We start from the raw sequence: 20,491 nt of genomic DNA on the forward strand, positions 1-20,491 counted from the left end.
AAATGCATTAATGCAATAACCGGCCGAAATATCACAGAAATACAATGACAGACGGCTAAACCCGTCAGGATCTGCTCTCAAGTAGAACTGGCAGGCATAGCTCTCTATAAGACCCGCCAAGGCATAGATCTGTTAAGAACCACCGGGCGCTGTCTCTATAAGAACTGCCAAGCACAGCTCGCTCTATAAGAACGGTCACCTTCAGAGCTCCCACAGAGTTCCACAGGCAAAGCTAAGAGCAAATAAAATGGGGAAACCCTACCGTGTCAAACCAGCCAGTCTCCACGTCTCTGCAGCACACCAGTCCACGCCGTCCTCCTTCTGCACAACTAGTCTCCGTGTACTACAACAGCTGTATTTAAGGCATCACATGCTTGCCACGCCCCCTCACGTGTTTCTGAGGGGGCGTGACCAACTAATTGGGAAGGTTTCTACACAGCTGTTGTAGCACGTGCCAAACAAGTGAAAGTGGGTGTGGCTGGAATAAATTCACATAGCAGGCAAACAGCAGACTGTCTAAAGCAATATGTTTCTAAAGTTTTCTAAAGTTTATATGACTGTGCTGACAGTACCAGTATTAAAGATGGTAGACGCGAAAACCTAGTGGGCTAAAGGACTTCCGGTGACGCCGAGGTCATGTGATCAGACTGGCGTGGGCGGAGCTATTCAGGACAGTGCCGAGTTACACAGGAAAAGGAAGTTGCAGTGAATGGAGACTGGAAGGAGGTAAGAGACAGCATGTGTAAGCAAGAGGGGTGGAAAGGGCTGGGGGAGGGGGGTCAGGCTGTGTGTGAGCATGATAGAGGAGTTTGGCTGGGTAAAGGCTAAATACTAGACTCCGTAAGGACCGTCTGCCGTTACAAGGTCACATGACCGGATAGGCGTGTCTTTACTTGTAAGCAGGACCTTCCACAGTATCCTGTGTAGTGGAGCAACATGGAGAGCTGCGAGGTGCACGATTTAGTGAAGGGGGGGAAGATACAGTAGGTGGACTGCAGGGAGTAGTGTAGAGGGGGAGAGATGTGCAGGGTCGGACTGGCCCGCCGGGAGACCGGGGAATCCCCCGTAGGCCCCAGCCTGGACTATTAAGACCCTCATTATGGGTTCCTACCGGACCTCCACTGCCTTTTGTTTTTAGTAGACAGTGGAGGTTCGGTAAGGCGTCTGCCCAGGGCGGGTGTCAGCACCCGGGCAAGTCACTGTGAAGTATGAAGGGAGAGAGACTCCGTGCTGAAGAGACAGCATGTGTGAGTAATAGGGGAGACATGGGGGGGCAGACTGTGTGAGCAAGAGCGGAGACATGGGGGCCAGGCTGTGTGAGCAAGAGGGGAGACATGGAGGTGTAGGCTGTGTGAGCAAGAGGGGAGACATGGAGGTGCAGGCTGTGTGAGCAAGAAGGGGGGAATGGGGGGTTCAGGCTGTGTGAGCAAGAGGGGAGACATGGAGGTGCAGGCTGTGTGAGCAAGAGGGGAGACATGGAGGTGCAGGCTGTGTGAGCAAGAGGGGAGACATGGAGGTGCAGGCTGTGTGAGCAAGAGGGGAGACATGGAGGTGCAGGCTGTGTGAGCAAGAAGGGGGGAATGGGGGGTTCAGGCTGTGTGAGCAAGAAGGGGGGAATGGGGGGTTCAGGCTGTGTGAGCAAGAGGGGAGACATGGAGGTGCAGGCTGTGTGAGCAAGAAGGGGGGAATGGGGGGTTCAGGCTGTGTGAGCAAGAGGGGAGACATGGAGGTGCAGGCTGTGTGAGCAAGAGGGGAGACATGGAGGTGCAGGCTGTGTGAGCAAGAAGGGGGGAATGGGGGGTTCAGGCTGTGTGAGCAAGAGGGGAGACATGGAGGTGTAGGCTGTGTGAGCAAGAGGGGAGACATGGAGGTGTAGGCTGTGTGAGCAAGAGGGGAGACATGGAGGTGCAGGCTGTGTGAGCAAGAGGGGAGACATGGAGGTGCAGGCTGTGTGAGCAAGAAGGGGGGAATGGGGGGTTCAGGCTGTGTGAGCAAGAGGGGAGACATGGAGGTGCAGGCTGTGTGAGCAAGAAGGGGGGAATGGGGGGTTCAGGCTGTGTGAGCAAGAGGGGAGACATGGAGGTGCAGGCTGTGTGAGCAAGAGGGGAGACATGGAGGTGTAGGCTGTGTGAGCAAGAGGGGAGACATGGAGGTGTAGGCTGTGTGAGCAAGAGGGGAGACATGGAGGTGCAGGCTGTGTGAGCAAGAGGGGAGACATGGAGGTGTAGGCTGTGTGAGCAAGAGGGGAGACATGGGGGGCAGGCTGTGTGAGCAAGAGGGGAGACATGGAGGTGTAGGCTGTGTGAGCAAGAGGGGAGACATGGAGGTGTAGGCTGTGTGAGCAAGAGGGGAGACATGGAGGTGCAGGCTGTGTGAGCAAGAGGGGAGACATGGAGGTGCAGGCTGTGTGAGCAAGAGGGGAGACATGGAGGTGCAGGCTGTGTGAGCAAGAGGGGAGACATGGAGGTGCAGGCTGTGTGAGCAAGAGGGGAGACATGGAGGTGCAGGCTGTGTGAGCAAGAGGGGAGACATGGAGGTGCAGGCTGTGTGAGCAAGAGGGGAGACATGGAGGTGCAGGCTGTGTGAGCAAGAGGGGAGACATGGAGGTGCAGGCTGTGTGAGCAAGAGGGGAGACATGGAGGTGCAGGCTGTGTGAGCAAGAGGGGAGACATGGAGGTGCAGGCTGTGTGAGCAAGAGGGGAGACATGGAGGTGCAGGCTGTGTGAGCAAGAGGGGAGACATGGAGGTGCAGGCTGTGTGAGCAAGAGGGGAGACATGGAGGTGCAGGCTGTGTGAGCAAGAGGGGAGACATGGAGGTGCAGGCTGTGTGAGCAAGAGGGGAGACATGGAGGTGCAGGCTGTGTGAGCAAGAGGGGAGACATGGAGGTGCAGGCTGTGTGAGCAAGAAGGGGGGAATGGGGGGTTCAGGCTCTGGGGGGATGGGCACTGTGAGCATGGTTGCGTCTAGATTGGAGTTGCTCCTGGTAGGTCCTCCCTCCAGCAACTCCAATCTAGTCACCTCACTAGTGAACGGTCTAGATTGGAGTTGCTGGAGGGAGGACCTGCTAGAATCAACTCCAATGTAGACTGTTCAGTACTGAGGTGACTAGAATGGAGTTGCTTCGAGGAGCTACCGCCAGAAACTCCAATCTAGTCACTTCGCTACAGGAGCAGCTAGAGTGGAGTGTCTATAGGGAGGATCCGTAACTGGCCAAGAGAGACATTGTATATGTATATAATATCAATAAAAATATAGGAAAAACACATTCCTGGACATGTATACATTTGGCACTGATATAATTACATAAAATATACCTATATAAATATATATTTGCCATATGCTGTGTACAGGGCGGTGACGCCGCAGCCTTACGTGTTTATTATAACTTGCGCCACTTATTGTAAGTGATAATGGAAATATATGGCAATTTAATAACTGATATAGAGCTAAATTCTGACGTATCGCTGTGCGCCTGATTTATCAGTATATAGTTACTGCAGGTAGGCTCATGATGGTCTCGGCATATTCTGTAGTTACAATAGGTAAGTCCTCCTTGCAGCAACTCCATTCTAGCTGTCTCACTACGGAACTGACTAGAATGGAGTTGCTGCAGGTAGGTTCGTGGTCTGGGTATATTCTGTAGTTGCTATAGGTAGGTCCTCCTTGCAGCAACTCCATTCTAGCTGTCTCACTACGGAACTGACTAGAATGGAGTTGCTGCAGGTAGGTTCATGGTCTGGGTATATTCTGTAGTTGCTATAGGTAGGTCCTCCTTGCAGCAACTCCATTCTAGCTGTCTCAATACAGAACTGACTAGAATGGAGTTGCTGCAGGTAGGTTCATGGTATCGGTATATTCTCCATAGGTTATTCAGTATAGGACCTATATCTTATAAGCTCCGCTTACAGTAATATTAATAAAACACACATTTTAAAAATTTATATTTTATTGAAATAAAACCATCCGCACAATCCTCATTATCCATATTTAAAAAAAACCCAAAACTAAACAAAAAACCACCTCCACTAGTTACCAACGTAGTCCATCAACCCCCTCCCTTCTACCAACTTACCTGTCCTGGTCTAGTATTACCTGCTTTCATGGAATAAACCAGCCGTTGTCGTCTCATGTGGTGGGGTTACTAGAGTAAAGACAGGATCACATGTGCGCCAGGTTCTATGTTGTTTAAAGAGGACCTTTCACTTCCTGGGGCACATGCGGTGTAATACACCACTAGAAAACCAACAGTGTGCTGAATTCAGCGCACTATCGGCTTTCCCTTTCTGTGCCGGTACCGTAGTTCTTCACTGTCAGAAGGGCGTTTCTAACAGACAGTCAGGAACGCCTTTCTTCACAGTAGCATCTATTGCGCTGTATTGTGAGACTGAGGGGCATTGCTTATTTCCAACGATTACTTCTATGGACGAGTACTATCAGGAGGGGAGGAAGCGTTCCTCACCACTCTCACAGTACGACTTTTGGCTTTCTAGCGGTGTATTACACTGCATGTGCCCCAGGAGGTGAAAGGTCCTCTTTAAATCTGTCATGTGACCTGAATGATGAAAAGCCAGATCGCTAAAACATCGGTTACTCATGGACACCAGTGGACTCCATTGACTTAATGGGGTCAGCCGTTTCTATAGTGAAACGGGCAGAGAGAACAATCCTCCGTGCAGGACTTTTCTCTCTGTCGATTTCTGCGGCCGATGTGAATCTAACCACAAATTTAGTCCAGTGACCTTCTTTTTTAATTAATGGAGAACCAGAATGTGAGGCCGCCTCCTACTGAAAGGATAGTACCTCAGGATAGGCCATCAGTATTAGATGTGTGGGGGCCCCTGCAGATCTCTGGTGTTGTACAAACTGTAGTGGTGAGTGTAGGTACTGCAGCGATGCGCCATTACAATCTCTGTACCGGAGATATGCAGGGGTTTTACGTGTTGGGGTTCCCCTGCAGGTCTAATATTGATGGCCTACCCTGAGAAAGTGGATAACTCCATGAGGCTGGCTCCCCACACCACTTAAACACCGTGGAAGAAACGTGGCAGAAAAAAAAAAACCAATCCCATCCCCATTTTACGGTAAAATAGATGCAGCGGATACGCTGCACTGTCATGGTTTTGGAAATTGGAGCATGCCAGTTATACCCCAGGACACACCGGCGGCGGCTTCCCTATTGGTATAGTTAAAGCAGAAAGTCCACAGAGGAAACCTGTACAAAGCGCTACAGGAAGAACCCTGATGTGTTGCTGTTTTTCCAACAGTGTTTTTTTTTTTTGCTACAGGTGCTACGTGGGGCCTTAACCACAGTCATGTCAAGCTTGTGATGAACCCCTTCTTGGGTAATCAGCAATTCAATCACTTAGATGGAATCACTGACTGCAGGAGGTTGGGGGAGTCAGTGGTGAATACAGCTCACCAGGCACACTTGGTGGTCTTCGGGGGGCACGTTGTATTAATGAATATATGGGGGGGAGAACACAGGCAGCCTGCTATACAAATAAAGCAGGGGTCGGCAACCTTCAGCACACCAGCTGTTGTAAAACTACAACTCCCAGCATGTATACTTGCTCTGCTGTTCTTGGAACTCCCATGGAAGTGAATGGAGCATGTTGGGAGTTGTAGTTTCACAGCAGCTGGAGAGCCGAAGGTTGCTGACCCCTGAAATAAAGTATAGCTGCCCTAATCTTCCTTAGGGTTGCACCTGCTGTACAGGGAGAGTAAAGTGACCATGACATTTGTTAGAATTGCTAACTCATGCACTAGAAAGAGTTAATTGCAGTCATAACCTGACCACGACTAACCCCAAGTGCAAGAGTCACAGTCAAGGGTTTACACTCAGTTATGACACACAGAAAAGTAATGTCTTAAGATTTGCCCCCATCTAGTGAAGGGACTCTTTCTGCTCTAAAGGAGTTCCTGCATTGTGAGTAACCTCTTTATACAGCAATGACCATCAGTTTGGTGCTAGTGATCACTGCAGGGTTGGAGAGTGAGCAGTGCAGAATATTTATACCTACAGCTCACACAGGAGGCAGCCCCCAGGTCCTGGATCTCCCCTATCATACAGATGGCAGCCCCCCTTGCCCCTCTCAGGCTACAGATGGCAGTCCCCCTCAGTATACAGCAGGAGCACCCTAACACATAGGTGGCAACATCCAAGGTGCCGGACCCCTCCAACACACAGGCAGCATCCCCAAACACACACAGGTGGTAACATCTCAGGGCCCAAGAACAACCCCCACCCACATACAAACAGCACTGCAGGAATCCCCCATTTACATGAAGGCAGCACCCAAATGACCTAAACACAACAAAGCAGTACCCTGGAACCTCCGCCACATGCCCACAGGTGGAAGTACCCAAGGGGCCATCACCAAAACCACCTCACACACACACAGGTAGCATCCCAGGGGCCTCCAAACAAGGACACAGGTCGCAGCACCCTGGGACAGAACTCCCTCTCACATACAAGCAGTACCCCAGGACCCCAACACACAAATTCAATACCCCTGGGAACCCACACAAACGCATGCAGCAGGCCCCCCTGGGGACCCTCCCCACCATTACATGCAAGCAGCACCCCAGGGATGTTTGCTCATCCATTAGATGTCAGCAGCACCCCAAGGACATCGCCCCCCTGTAGATGCCCAAGCACACCAAGGATGCATGCCAACATAATTAGATGTCGATGGCACCCCAGGGTCTCTGCCCCTTTTAGTTGCCAGAAGTACGCCAGGGACACCTTGCCCCTATCCATGCCAACAGCATACACCATAGATGCTAATAGCACCCCAAGGACCTCCCCCTTTATGTCAGAAGCACCTCGAGGACCTCTACCTTTCTTCAGATGCCAGCATCCCAAAGACCCCTGCCCACTTAGATGCTAGCAGCATCCAAGGGACTCATGCACTCCTTCAGATGCCAACTGCACCCCCCCCCCTTCGAAGCACACCAAAGATCCCTGTCCTTCTCTTTTAGTTGCCAGCAGCACCCCATAGGCCCCTGCCCCTTCTTAGATGCCAGTAGTACCCCAAAGACCCCCTCCCCCCCCCCCCCCAGATGCCAGCAGTATCCCAAAGACCCAGTGCCCCCCATTAGATACCAGCAGTACTTCAAAGACCCACTGCCAGGGGTGTAACGATCGTGACCTGGCCCGGTGAGACACGGGGCCAGTAGCCAGCTAGAGATAGTCGGGGTCCAGTACCACTATGTGACAGCAGCAGGGGAAAGCCTGGTTCCCCGACCACTATATATATTGTAAATGAAAAGGGGCACCGGCATATTGCCAGGCCCTTTTTCAATAGACACTGGCCCAGGAGAGGTGACTTAAAATAAATAGATATACTCACCTCTCTGCGTCCTCTCCGGCGTCTTCCATCATGTGATTGAGGCCTGAGATTAGGCCCCAGCAGTCAGATGGAGCGCAGCGGCGTAATGATGTCAGTGACCCCTCATGTGACTGCTGAGGACCAATCACAGGACTCAACAGAGACGTCAGGAAGATGCTGAAGACAGCCGGAGCCAGGATACCCAGGAAAGGCGAGGCGAGTATTAGGGTTTGTTATTTTTATTCACCTACCCTGGGCCTCCGATTATTATACTCTGGGGTCTGAGGAGACCACAGTGTAGAATAATATCACTGGAGGGGGCTGTTGGGAGCATATAATACTGGGGGGGGGGGGGGAGGCATTGCTGGAGATATAATGTGTGTGTTGGGGGGGGGGGGGGCACTGCTTGACATGTAATATTGTATATGGGGGGGGGGGGGCTGCTGGGTATGTAATACTGAATGGGGGACACTGCTGGGCATGTAATACTGTGCACGCCACTGCCTCCCCTCTTAGATGCAGCAGTACCCCCAAAGATCTCCTGCACCCCCTTAAATGCCAGAAACACGTAAAGGACCCCGTCTCCCTCTATGCCAACGACTCCTATACCACCCTAAACATCAATCCAATCCACCAGACCCTCCGGGATACAGTCCCATAAAAAACTCGCTCCCCTCAGCCTAATCCAACGTGCAGTCCCAAGTAACTACATCACTCTCTCTCCTCAGCCTCATCCAATGTGCAGTCCCATGTAATTATATCACTCTCTCTCTTCAGCCTCATCCAATGTGCAGTCCAATGTAACTACATCAATCTCTTCCCTCAGCCTCATGGAACATGCTGTCCCATGTAACTACATCACTCTCTCTCCTCAGCCTCATCCAACATGCAGTCCCATGTAACTACATCACTCTCTCTCCTCAGCCTCATCCAACATGCAGTCCCATGTAACTACATCACTCTCTCTCCTCAGCCTCATCCAACATGCAGTCCCATGTAACTACATCACTCTCTCTCCTCAGCCTCATCCAACATGCAGTCCCATGTAACTACATCACTCTCTCCCCTCAGCCTCATCCAACATGTCGTCTCATGTAAAACAAACCTGTCTCTTCTCTTCCATCCTCCATTACCACAAGACAATCCTCTCTGCTTTCTGTTCTCCAGCTTCATGAGCTCGGCTCCGGCTTCCTCTATACAACACAGAGCAGTGATGGCCGAAACTCTGCCCTCCTCTGAGAGGCCACGCCCCTTCCTGTGACATCATACCTACCAGGAGCAACTCCACTCTAGTCACGACCCTGTGAGCATATAATACTGTGGGGGGTGTCACTGGTGAGCACATAATTCTGTTTTGGGGGCCACTGTGGTGCACATAATAATGTTTGGGGGTCACTATGGAGTACCTAATTCTGTTTAGGGGCCTCTGTGGTGCACATAATACTGTTTGGGGGCCTCTGTGGTGCACATCATACTGTATGGGGGTCACTATGGAGCACGTAATACTGTTTGGGGGCCACTGTGGTGCACATCATACTGTTTGGGGGCCCCTGTGGAGCACGTTATGCTGTCCCAGTATTGCTTACATGTGGGGCGTTGCGCTGCTTTCTCACCGTATTCTTGATAGCTGCAGTTGTGGGTACTAAAGCTGTATCTCTTTCAGGTATCTGAGATATTGCTTTAGCGCCCATAACCGCCACTATCAAGAATTCACTCTAGTTATGGGGATAGGGGACCACGGACAAAAGTTTGTACCCAGGCCCACAAAACATTAGTTACACCAATGGCGCTGCTCTGGGTCCAGGCACCGCCATTAATATACCTTATTTTTAACTAGATCGACTGTGCTGATACACAGACGTCCTGCACTTGGATGTAAAGTGGCCACCTCCGTTCATCAGGATCGCAGGTAGGTGAGTATTATTATTTTTTTTTTTTTTTTTAAAGCTTAGTTTTGGGTATTTTAATAGTACAAGGGGTTGTTTGGAGTGGGAAATTATAATTATAAGGAGGGGGCATTATGAACATAAGGGGGGTCATTTTTATAGGGGTTATTAGGGGACATTACGAATACAAGGGGAGGCTATATTAGGAGGCATTATGAACATAAGGGGGTAGTCATTGATATTAGGGGTGCAGTATTTATGTCAGGGGGAATTAGGGGCATACTATGAGGGGGCAATTAATTTAATGAAAGTGGCACTTGGGCTTTATTAAGACTAAGGCCTCACGTTGCAAACTGCAACAAAATAGCGCTGCAGAAAAAACCGCAGCAGCAACGCATTGTGTTTTTTTTCCCGCAGCGCTTTTCATTTTCTGCTTCCATTACACCTATAGGGAAACCATCAGTGTTTTCGTAGGTATAAGTGATATTCCAGCGATTTCCAAAACCCCAACGGTTTTGGAAATCGCAGCATGTTCACTGCCCATAATTTTCCACAACGTGTGGATGGGATTTGCTAGAATCCCATTCACATTGCAGGAACTGTCGGCTTTTCCCGTGGTGTTTTCGCCATATGAAGCCCCATCCACACTTTGCGGTAAAATAAGATACATGCTGTAATTTCCAAAGCAGTCTTGGTTTTAGAGTTAGACATTGCAGCATGCCTATGGAAATTCTGGCGGTTTCAATATAATTGAAGCAGAAAATAGAGAGGAAAGCTCTGCAAACTTTCTGTGCAAAGGGCTGCGGCAAGAAACGTGATGCGTCATGGACGCGGTTTTTCCCGCAGCGCTTTTTTGCTGCAGGACACCACGTGGGGCCTTGTACTGGAAAACTCCTTAAGCCTATTTATATTGATGATCTATCCTCAGAATAAATCATCAATAAGAGATAAGTGACCCCCTGATCAGTTGTATGAAGGGGCCATGGTGCCTGTTTATATCACACGCTGTCTGTTTATAGTGACCGTGTGGTGCAATTACAGCCTTGTCACATAGACGCTTATAGGACGAGGCTGTAGTTACATGACATGGCCACTGTGATATGTACGATACTGTGTAAACAGAGAAGGGGTCACGGCGCTTGCACAGATGTCACGATTCACTCAAACAGCTGATTCATCCCTCATTATTACACCTCAGCCACGGAGGTGTAAAAAAAAAAAAAAACACACACTCGCCTGTCCCCAGCACCCTGTTGTCCTCCGCCTCTGTCTGTTCGGTCTGATGGCAACACCTCATTTCTGGAAATTCTGTACCCAATTCCTCTTAGCGGTCACATGATGTGCAGGACTCCAAGCAAGAAGGTGCCAGCACGAGACTGAATGGACACTGGCCGAGGACAACGGGTTGCTGAGGACAGGTGAGTATGCTCTTTTATTTTAAACCTCCAGCCCGGCACATGAGTTGCTCCAATTCCTGGACAATATCTTTAAAGGATTTATCCATGTTTCTAATATTTATGGCCTGTCCTCAGGATAAGCCATCAATATTACATCTGTGGGAATCTGACAGCCAGGACCTCTGCAGATGAGCTTTTTCATTACAGTGCGGCTACAGGTAATGGTGACAATTCTAGGAGCCACGCTGCTCTCTTGCCATACAGGATGTAGCAGTGGGTTTAGGTAGTGCAGTGGTACACATCGTATGGCAGGCGAGCAGCCGGCTCCTGATATTACCTTTAGCCATCCTGTCTCTGTACAACTCATCTACAGGGGTCCTGGCGGTGGGCCCCTAAAAACAATTCCACTGGTGGGCCCTAAACACCCCAGTCCGACCCTGTGCAGGGTGGATGTGGGGTACACAATTCACTGTGGCGGAGAGATGGGTGCATGGCAAACTGTGGGGTGCCTGGTGAATTGGGGGGGGGGGGATTTTGAGCTGTGTTACTTTAATGGATGGCAGGCTATGGTTGATGCTTGGTGGATTTAGGGTAAGTTCACACAGATTTTTTTTTTTTTGCTCAGTTTTTTTCTGGGAGCCGTTTGTTCCAGCTCCTAGAAAAAAGAACGGACATGTTCATTCTTCAGACACCTCACGACATCCGCCTGAAGACACTCCCTCCTCCCAACTAGGCCCATTCATTTGGACCTAATCCGCAGCGGAGTGCGCAACTGGATGCTGGTGCAGTGCACTGGTATCCAGTCACAGCCACCTGTATTTTGGGACCGGAACCTGAGGCAGCCTCAGGTTCCGATCCAAAATACCCCGTGTGAACCCGGCCTAAGGATTGCATAAGAGGCACAAAGAAACTCCTCCATTGGCGGTGCAGAGGTGATTGACAATGTGCTTTAGGTTAAAGCCCCACATAGGGGGCCACAGCCAAAAAGCTCTGCAGGAAAAACCTCTGTGGAAACACATTGCGATTTTCCTACAAGGCCTTTCACGTAAAATGTGCAGTTTTCCTCTGCGGACTTTCTACTTTAGATATACATATAGTTTCCATGTGCTGCAATGTACAAAAAGTAATGGGGGGGATAGTGCAGTGCTTGTTAGTAATGTGGGGGTACACCGGAGGGACATGGGGGATAGTGGGATATACCTGGATGTAGTTATAGCTGCACTCGTTAGTATCGGGTCTCCAATACTGTGAAGACCCAGTGGCTATGATGGCCGCCATCTTTAAAGGTCCGGCATGTACTATTACAGATGTCGGGAAGGGATACAATTATTTAAAGGGATCCTATCATTTAAACACTTTTTTTTTTTTTTTTTTTTCCTAGCTGACACGTCGGAATAGCTGACACGTGCAGGCTATTCGTCTTTATCCGTCGTCTCCGGTCCGCCGTTCGGTAGAAAGACCGGTTTTTACTGGTATGCAAATGAGTTCTTCTGCAGCACTGGTGGGGTGGGGGGAAGCGCTCAGACAGCACTTGCGGCATCCCCGATGCTGCCAGAGAACTTTCTCCAGCGACGCCTCCATCTTCAACAGCAACCGCCTCTTCTGCGTCTTCTCTGGGGTCACACTCCGGCGCTTGCGCAGTCGGTTCTGCCTTCGGGATGCAGGCAAGAGCCGAGTGGACAGGCCGGCGGCCATTTTTTTGGAGGCCGTTACGCGTGCATGTGCAGTACGCTCCTGTTCTCCATACAACTACAGGAGCTTACTGTGCATGCGAGCGTAGCGGCCTCCAAAAAAATGGCCGCCAGCCTGTGCACTTGGCTTTTGTCTGCGTCCCAATGGCAGAGCAGACTGTGCAGGTGCCGGAGTGTGACCCCAGAGAAGACGCAGAAGAGGTGGTTGCTGTTGAAGATGGAGGCATTGCTGGAGAGACTTCTCTGGCAGCATTGGGGAAGCCCCCAGTGCTGTGAAAACTCATTTGCATACCGGTAAAAACCCGGTATTTCTACCGAACGGCGGGCCGGAGACGACTGATAAAGGTAGGAGACAAATAGCCTTTCTTAAGGCTATTCTGCCGTGTTAGTCATAAAACAATGCGTTTGAATGATAGCGGTCACTTTTTAAAGGGATTCTGAGTTTGTTCATGTTTTGCTATTATTTTGTTGTTTTGACTTTTTTTTATTTTTAACAAATTTTATTTTTTGGGCAAAAAAACTAAAAAAATAGATGTGTAAATAGTGTTTTCTGAATGTCATAACTTTAATAGTAAGAAATCCACCAATTCGCTATAACTTACCCCATCCCCACCTCTTGTGTCACCAAAGCGACTCTGACTCATCAAGGCACAACAGGATCTCTGCATACAGTAGTGGAAGACCTAGAACATGATGGAGTAAGGTTACGTTCACACTACTGTTATGCACGTCCGTTACTGTTACCTGTCATAGGATGAGAGCAACAGACATAGATGGAGTCTCCTCATCCTCCTGCGTCTGTTCCCATTGACTAGAATATTAAGAAAAAAAAACCCATTAAGGACGCCGTCTTCTGTCTCCTTTTTTCTGTCTCTTGTGTTTTTTCCGTAATTTTTGTTTATTTTTGTAAAGGAAGGAAAATGTCCGGTGCGCACAACTTATTCTTCAGTCACAAAACTAAACTTAAATGATGGGAGACTGAGGACAGATGGGAGACTGAGGACAGACAGGAGACAGCAGCCATCGTGTTGTCTACATTAGTGTTAACTTGAATGGACACTGACTGTCTCTGTCCATTTCTCTGCTGCAGTTAATGTCCGTTGCGGTCATCCATCAACGGACATTAAAGGGGCTCTTTCAGCAAAATTTTGTTGTATGAGCCCCACATATGCGTGAATAGCCTTTAAAAAAAAGGCTATTCAGGCACCGCTAATCTCATTTTAATCCCCCGTCCTGTTTTAAAATAAAACTATAAAAACATATATGTAAATCATACTTGAACTTGCACACTGGGCGGTGATGCACGATCCGACGTCATCTTCTGCCACGCCTACCTCTTCTTTCGGCGACGCCCACCGGTCCTGTCTCTTCCCCGGCTTCATCTTCTTCCATCGGTTCAAATCCAATTGGTTGAAATCCGGCGTGTGTGCAGTAGAGCTCCCTCCGGAGCTACTGCGCACACTCCGGCGGCACTGCCATTGAGAAAAATGGTGCCAGAGTATGTGCAGTAGCTCCAGAGGGAGCATTACTGCGCATGCGCCGGACTTCAACCAATTGGATTTGAACCGCTGGAAGTAGATAAAGATGAAGCCGGGAAGACCCAGGACCGGAGGGCGTCGCCGAAAGAAGAGGTAGGTGTGCTAGAAGATGTCGTATCGTGCGCGACCGCCCCCCGTGGATGTTCAAGTATGATTTACCTATATGTTTTTATAGTTTTATTTTAAAACGGGACGGGGGTTTAAAATAAGGTTAGCGGTGCCTGAATAGCCTTTTTAAAGGCTATTCACGCATATGTGGGGCTCATACAGCAAAATTTTGCTGATAGAGCCCCTTTAACAAGGGTAGCCTGAACCCGCCCTAGGGCTGCTATTACACAGGTGTGTTTTTGATCAGAGTAGAAACAACAGCACATGCGCTAATGTGAATAAAGATCACATGTGTAATGGCACCCTAAGGCCGGCTTCACATGGACACATTTGGTTGTCAGCTGTGGTTCCCAGACCAGGACCTGGACTCCCAGCAGTATAGTTGTTTATGATGCTAGGAGTTCCGGCTTCCTCGCAGCTTCAGCGTTCCATACTGTAATGTCCGTGTGAAGCCGGCCTAAGGGTTACTAATATGTGAGGCCCCACGTTGCGGAAACGCTGCTTATTTTGTTGCAGTTTTTGGAGGCAAAGCCAAGAATAGCTACAAGAGGAATGGGAAATGTAGAAGTATAAGAACTTCCTATATCTTTTGCACAATCCACTTCTGGCTTTGAGTCAAAAAACTGCAACAAGTAAAGCTGTGTTTCCGCAACGTGGGGCCCCGGCCTAAAGGAGTATTCTAGGAATATGCTGTTGAGCTCCACTTCTACTCAGTTAGAATCTGTACGTCACACGGCCATGCTGCAGTTCAATCTAATTGAAATGAATGGGGATGAGCTGTAATACTAAGCACGGCCTCTATACAGTGTATGCCACTGTGCTTGGTAAGTAGAGAAGAGACCACAGCAATCAATATCATAGTCCCAATAATCCCTTTAATTTATACCTTCATGTAACTCTAGGCTGAGACCTCACAAAATAGGACTGATCTAAGGGCGGGTCCACACTTGCGCCCGGTCTCTGCTTTGTGAGTTTCCATCTTGTGCCCGAGAAACCCTGATGGAAACCCGGCAGCCAGTGTCCGCTTGTGAGTGGCCGTGAGCGTCTTCAAATCTCTGCGGCGAAACTGTTTTGTTTTTTTTTAACTGGACACAAAGTTGGACATGCAGGACTTTGTGTCTGGGGAAAAAAAAAAAAAAAGGTTTCGCCGCGGATGCCAGAAGACGCTCACGGGCGGACACTTTGCAAACCCATTCAAATGAAAAGTGACTGCCAGTTTTTGTCTCCTGTCCAGTTTCTCGCAAACAAAGAAGACGGAAACCTGCAAAGCGGAGACTGGGCGCAGGTGTAAACCCGCCCTAAGATACATTCAGCACACTTTACTATACAATTGTATAGTGAATGCTGGATATTACTAGAGATGAGCGAACAGTAAAATATTCTATGTTCGTTATTCGTTACGAATAGCATCTCAATATTCGACTATCGAACCCCATTATAGTCTATGGGAGAAAATGCTTTGTTTCAGAGGATCCTACCATTCGACTCAGGAGAGTCACCAAGTCCACTATTACACCTCAGCAAATGATGCCAACACCTCTGCAATGCAACTGGGACAGCAGGGGAAGCATGTCTGGGGGGCATCTAACAAGCCCAAGTCACTGTATTACCCCACTATCACAGCCTAACAACTACACACTTTCACATTCCAAAAAACCTCTATCAAAGTGGGAAAATACCTGGAAACCTTCTTTACTCCCCAAATGGATGGACACAAACCCCAATTCAAGCTCAACAAACAATAAAAAGCACCCCTTTTAAACCACGTTCTCCATGACAACCACAGATGGAATAGGCAATGGGAAATCCTTTAGTCCCCACCCCGAACTGTCGTTGTGGATGTGTGTGATGTGGTAAGACCTTCCAAAATTCACTTTTAAGGCCCTTAACATGAGCGCTTCCAAATTAAGTTACACACCCTTAAGCTGAGCTACCAGCAGAAATTGAGGCCCTTCAGGTTACTTCAGCCTTTTACCTGCAGAGTTTTAGGCCCTTGAACTTAGTTCAGCCTTGCAGCAGCAGAGATTTGTTGGTCCTTTGGGTGAGTTGAGCCTTTAAAAAGCAGTGCTTTGGGCCCTTTGGCTGACTAGAGCCTTTTAGCAGCAGGGTTTTATTTTTTGGCCCTTGGGGGAACCCTAAAACATTAATTTGCAGGCGCCTGTGGGGGGAGCCCTAAAACATTAATTTGCAGGCCCCTGTGGGGGGTATGCATGAGAAAAATTATTTCAATTAAAAAAAATAAATTTTTTTCAAACATTCAGTAGTAGGGGCTGGGGTTGTAGGAGGATGAGAAGGATGAGGAAGAGTAAATTGGTTCCTGACTGAATCTCTCCAGTACCTGGGCTATGGAGTGGATACCCAGCTGGATATCTACATCCTCACCCACGTCTCCTGCTGCTGCTGGCAGCCTCTCTCCAGTACCTAGACTCTGGAGCTGATACCCAGCTGGGTATCCACCTCCTCTCCCACGTACCCTGGTGCTGGCGAGGGGCACTGCTGGTAGCCCCTCTCTAGTACGTATAATGTGGAGCTGATACCCAGCTGGGTATACAGTTCCACGTGCTCACCAACGTAACCCGGTGCTGGCGAGGGGCACTGCTGCCAGCCCCTCTCCAGTACCTGGACTCTGGAGCTGATACCCAGCTGGGTATCCACCTCCTCTCCCACGTACCCTGGTGCTGGCGAGGGGCACTGCTGGTAGCCCCTTTCTAGTACGTATAATGTGGAGCTGATACCCAGCTGGGTATCTAGTTCCACGTCCCCTGCTGCTATGCTGCATGATTTGCTAGCTAGCTATTAATTGAGCTCTGAAAAGAGCTGTTATTATTCTCAATTCCTGCCTAAGGGCTCATTGACATGGAGTAACGCCGGGCGTGTATCACAGCCGTACACGCCGGCATTACGGCAGACTGCCAAACACTTCCCGTTCACTTCAATGGGAGCGCTCCCATTGAAGTGAATGGGAAGTTTTCGGCAGTCTGCCGTAACGCCGGTGTGTACGGCTGTGATACACGCCCGGCGTTACTCCGTGTGAATGAGCCCTAACAAAGCACTGTATCGCACTGACAGTCTGACGCCACACTCTATCACTCCAACACGAGAATGAGACGAAGATGGCCGACACTGTTCTTATGAATTGGGAGATCACCTGTTTTCGGCAGCCAATGGGTTTTTTTTACATTTTTTTCACTGCCTCCGTTGTCGTAGTTCCTGTCCCACCTGCCCTGCACAGTTATTGGTGCAAAAAACACACCAGGGAAGGTGGGAGGGGATACGAATTTTTACTGCGTATGCGGCCTTGTATTTGATTGGGAACGAATACATCGAACGCCAAGATATTCGATCGAATACCTATTCGATCGAACGGCGTCCGCTCATCTCTAGATATTACCAGAAAAGAGTGGCTTCACTCACAAAACTGCTGCCGATGTTACAAGCCGTGCGGCTTCTGGGTAATACAGCGGTTATCTACTATATATAAACAGTATACAGGACTCATATTATAAGCCTACATTCACACTACACTGAATAATGGTCATGTCATCACATGGCAGCCTTACATTCAATGAGGCTATTCACATAGCCGGGTCACGGACCGTCAAACAATGCAACGTTCTCTTTCTCCACAGATCTCTTCATACACTGACTCTATCTTATACCATCTGAAACCTTCTAAGTACAGTATATGATACATGGATACAGTGTGAGACGGCTAAATACTATCACTGGAAGGACCTCACCGGTATGAAACCTTGTAAGCATAGGAAAGATGGAAAAGGTCCTTACGGAGTATAGTAAATTGCCAGGTCAGTGTGAGACGGCTAAATACTATCACTGGAAGGACCTCACCGGTATGAAACCTTGTATGTATAGGAAACATGGAAAAGGAAAACTCCCTCACACTTTTTGCTGAAAAATATTTTTACCGCTTTTATTGTTGATTTCCAAACAATTGTTGGAATAATAATAATAAGACACATATTATCTTTATCTTATAATTCTTATGATCTAATCTTGTCCCTTTATTGTGAGATTTACAAACATTACTGAAGCCGGAGCCCAGCTATTATAAAGGTCCTTACAGAGAGCGGGGTTTAGCCAATTCACTGTGAGGGTGCGTTCACACGATGTAACGTGGAGTGCAATCTGGCACGTATACACGTGTGAGCAGATTGCGCTCTGAAAAAGATCCCATTCATTTCAATGGGAGTTAGGAACGTATACGCCGTGTTATAGGGGGCAAAAATGGTCCCTACAAATGATGGGAAATAGACGGCTCACATAGAGTTGGCTAAATACTATCACTGGTGAGGACCTGGTCCCTCTGGAGTACGGGATTTAGCCAATTCACTGTGAGCTGGCTAAATACTATCTCGGTTAAGGACCCGACCACCAGGCGGGAAAAAGGTCCTTACCAGTAAGGGGGAATAGACAACTCACACTGAGCCGGCTAAATACTAGACCTGGTAAGGACCAGGTCCCTACAGCGTCTACAGGGGCGTAACTACCATAGAGGCAGCTGCCACAGGGCCTGGGCCATTAGGGGGCCCGGTGACAGCCGCTACCGCTGCATTTTTTTTTTTTTTTCTTTATAGGCTGTTAGGGACCCTATTCACTTGCCGATTCTGGCTGGGCTGGGATCGGTAAGTGACACTGCGGGCCCCACAAATACCATCATTATACTCGGGGGTCTTTGCAGACCCCCGAGTATAATGATCAACGGACCGGGAGAGGTAATAAACATAAAAAACACTGTTACTTACCTCTCCACGATCCTGCCAGGCCTCCTTTCTGACGTCTCTGACGTCACATGAACCCGGCCTGCGTCCCGGGTCATGTGATGTCTGACGTCATTTCAGAAGAACGGCAGCGGAGAAGACAGCGTAGGAGCCGGGGACAGGTAAGAAACAGTAATTTTTTATGTTTTTATTCTCCTGGGTCTCCGATTATTATACTCTGGGGTCTTTTCAGACCCCAGAGTATAATAATTGTTTATGGGTGTCCACTACTGTGTGCAGGGGCCACTAAGGGACATAATTCTGTGTGCAGGGGGCAGTAAGGGACATAATAGAGTGCGGAGGAGGGGGCCGGTCGAGGTCTTCGACGTCGGTGTCGTTCGGGGGGGGGGGGGGGGGCGGGCATGTCAAAAGTTCGCCACGGAGCCCCGCCATTCCTAGTTACGCCACTGGGCATCTAGTATTTAGTCACAACCGTTCAGGCTGTGTGTGAGCATGATAGAGGGGTTCAGGTTGTGTGAGGTGGGAGAGGTGCAGGATGTGTGACAGATGGGTCAGTCTCATGAAGGGAACACTTAAATAACATATGGGGGGGGGGATTTATTGTTTTACATGGGGCTTATGTCTCTGCTGTCACATCAAATTCCGGAATGTCCTTTTTTTTTTTTTTTTTTATACATTTGACTAAAAATAAACCTCAAAACAATGTTTAACTAGGTTTTTGTTTGTTTCTAGGTTTATGTGAGATCTCAATGGTGTGAAGACTCCACTACAAGATCATTAGGTGCCAGTGCTCTAGACCAAGCGATGTGCCCCCTAGTGATCAAATGTCTCAACCGGACTCCTCCAAATAGGCAACACTTATTTTATAAACCTTTATAAGGCTTTGTTTGGAGCCTTCAGTAAAAGTTATTTGATGGTCCCCTCAGTGCCCCCACACTCAGGAGAATGTCCCCTTCACTGCCCACATGTAATATAATGGCCCCACAGCGAGCAGCATGTTATATAATGGCCCTTACTCTGCCTCTACATGTATGCAGCCTGCAGTAGAAGTGCCAATATTTTGTAATGCATTACATTAGGGATAAGGCCCCCTGGGGGGTATACCTGGGTCTGCAAAAAAAAAAATGCCCTATGCACCCCCATACACGGAATTAGAAAAAAAGTTATGGGTGTCATAATATTGGCACAGTTTTGGGTTTTTGTTACGGGGTTAAAATGTAAATAAAACCATATAAATTTGTTTTCCCTGGAATTGTACCAAAACATAGAATACAGGTGACATGTCATTTTTGGCTACAGAGTAAATGCCATTAAAACAACAATAGCCTCCCATGCCTGCGTTGTAGAGGTGGCTTTCCGACTGCAGAGCAAAGAGCAACGGCTGGACTATTGCGTACTGCGGCAGAGTCAGAAAAGAGGGAGGAGCTGTCTTACTGGAGGAAGTCTGGAAGTAAGAGAGAGGCAAGTATGATGGGGCGGGGGCGGTGGGCTTATTATGCTTGGTTCACACATCAGTATGCCATCCGTCCGTTTGAATTCAGTTTGAGACTTAAAACGGATTGATGCACATACTGATTGCATACTGATGTGTGAACCAAGCCTTAGTTGAGAAGGTCTAGTAGTGGTCAGGATAGCTAGAGAGACGGAGGGGGAGGTAGTGCAAGTCAGCGTACACGTACCATGATGCATTAGCTAAGGCTGCTTCACATCTGTGTTCGGTATTCCATTTGGAGAGTCCGCTTGGAGATGCCCTCTGAACGGAATATTGAACGCATTAAAAAGCGATGAGCAATGAAACCA

The 20,491-nt window shown here is 48.7% G+C and overlaps 1 long non-coding RNA gene across 1 annotated transcript; it reads left to right on the top strand.

Annotated features, from left to right (window-relative positions):
- The first annotated feature begins 5,284 nt into the window (after positions 1-5,284).
- Positions 5,285-20,166, top strand: LOC142201398 (uncharacterized). Its single transcript, XR_012715518.1, has 3 exons — positions 5,285-5,343; positions 8,500-8,635; positions 19,424-20,166. It is a non-coding gene; the product is annotated as an uncharacterized LOC142201398 (long non-coding RNA).
- The last annotated feature ends 325 nt before the right edge of the window (positions 20,167-20,491 follow it).

Source organism: Leptodactylus fuscus, chromosome 4, assembly GCF_031893055.1.
Source record: "Leptodactylus fuscus isolate aLepFus1 chromosome 4, aLepFus1.hap2, whole genome shotgun sequence".
In the NCBI taxonomy this organism is placed as follows: Eukaryota; Metazoa; Chordata; class Amphibia; order Anura; family Leptodactylidae; genus Leptodactylus; species Leptodactylus fuscus.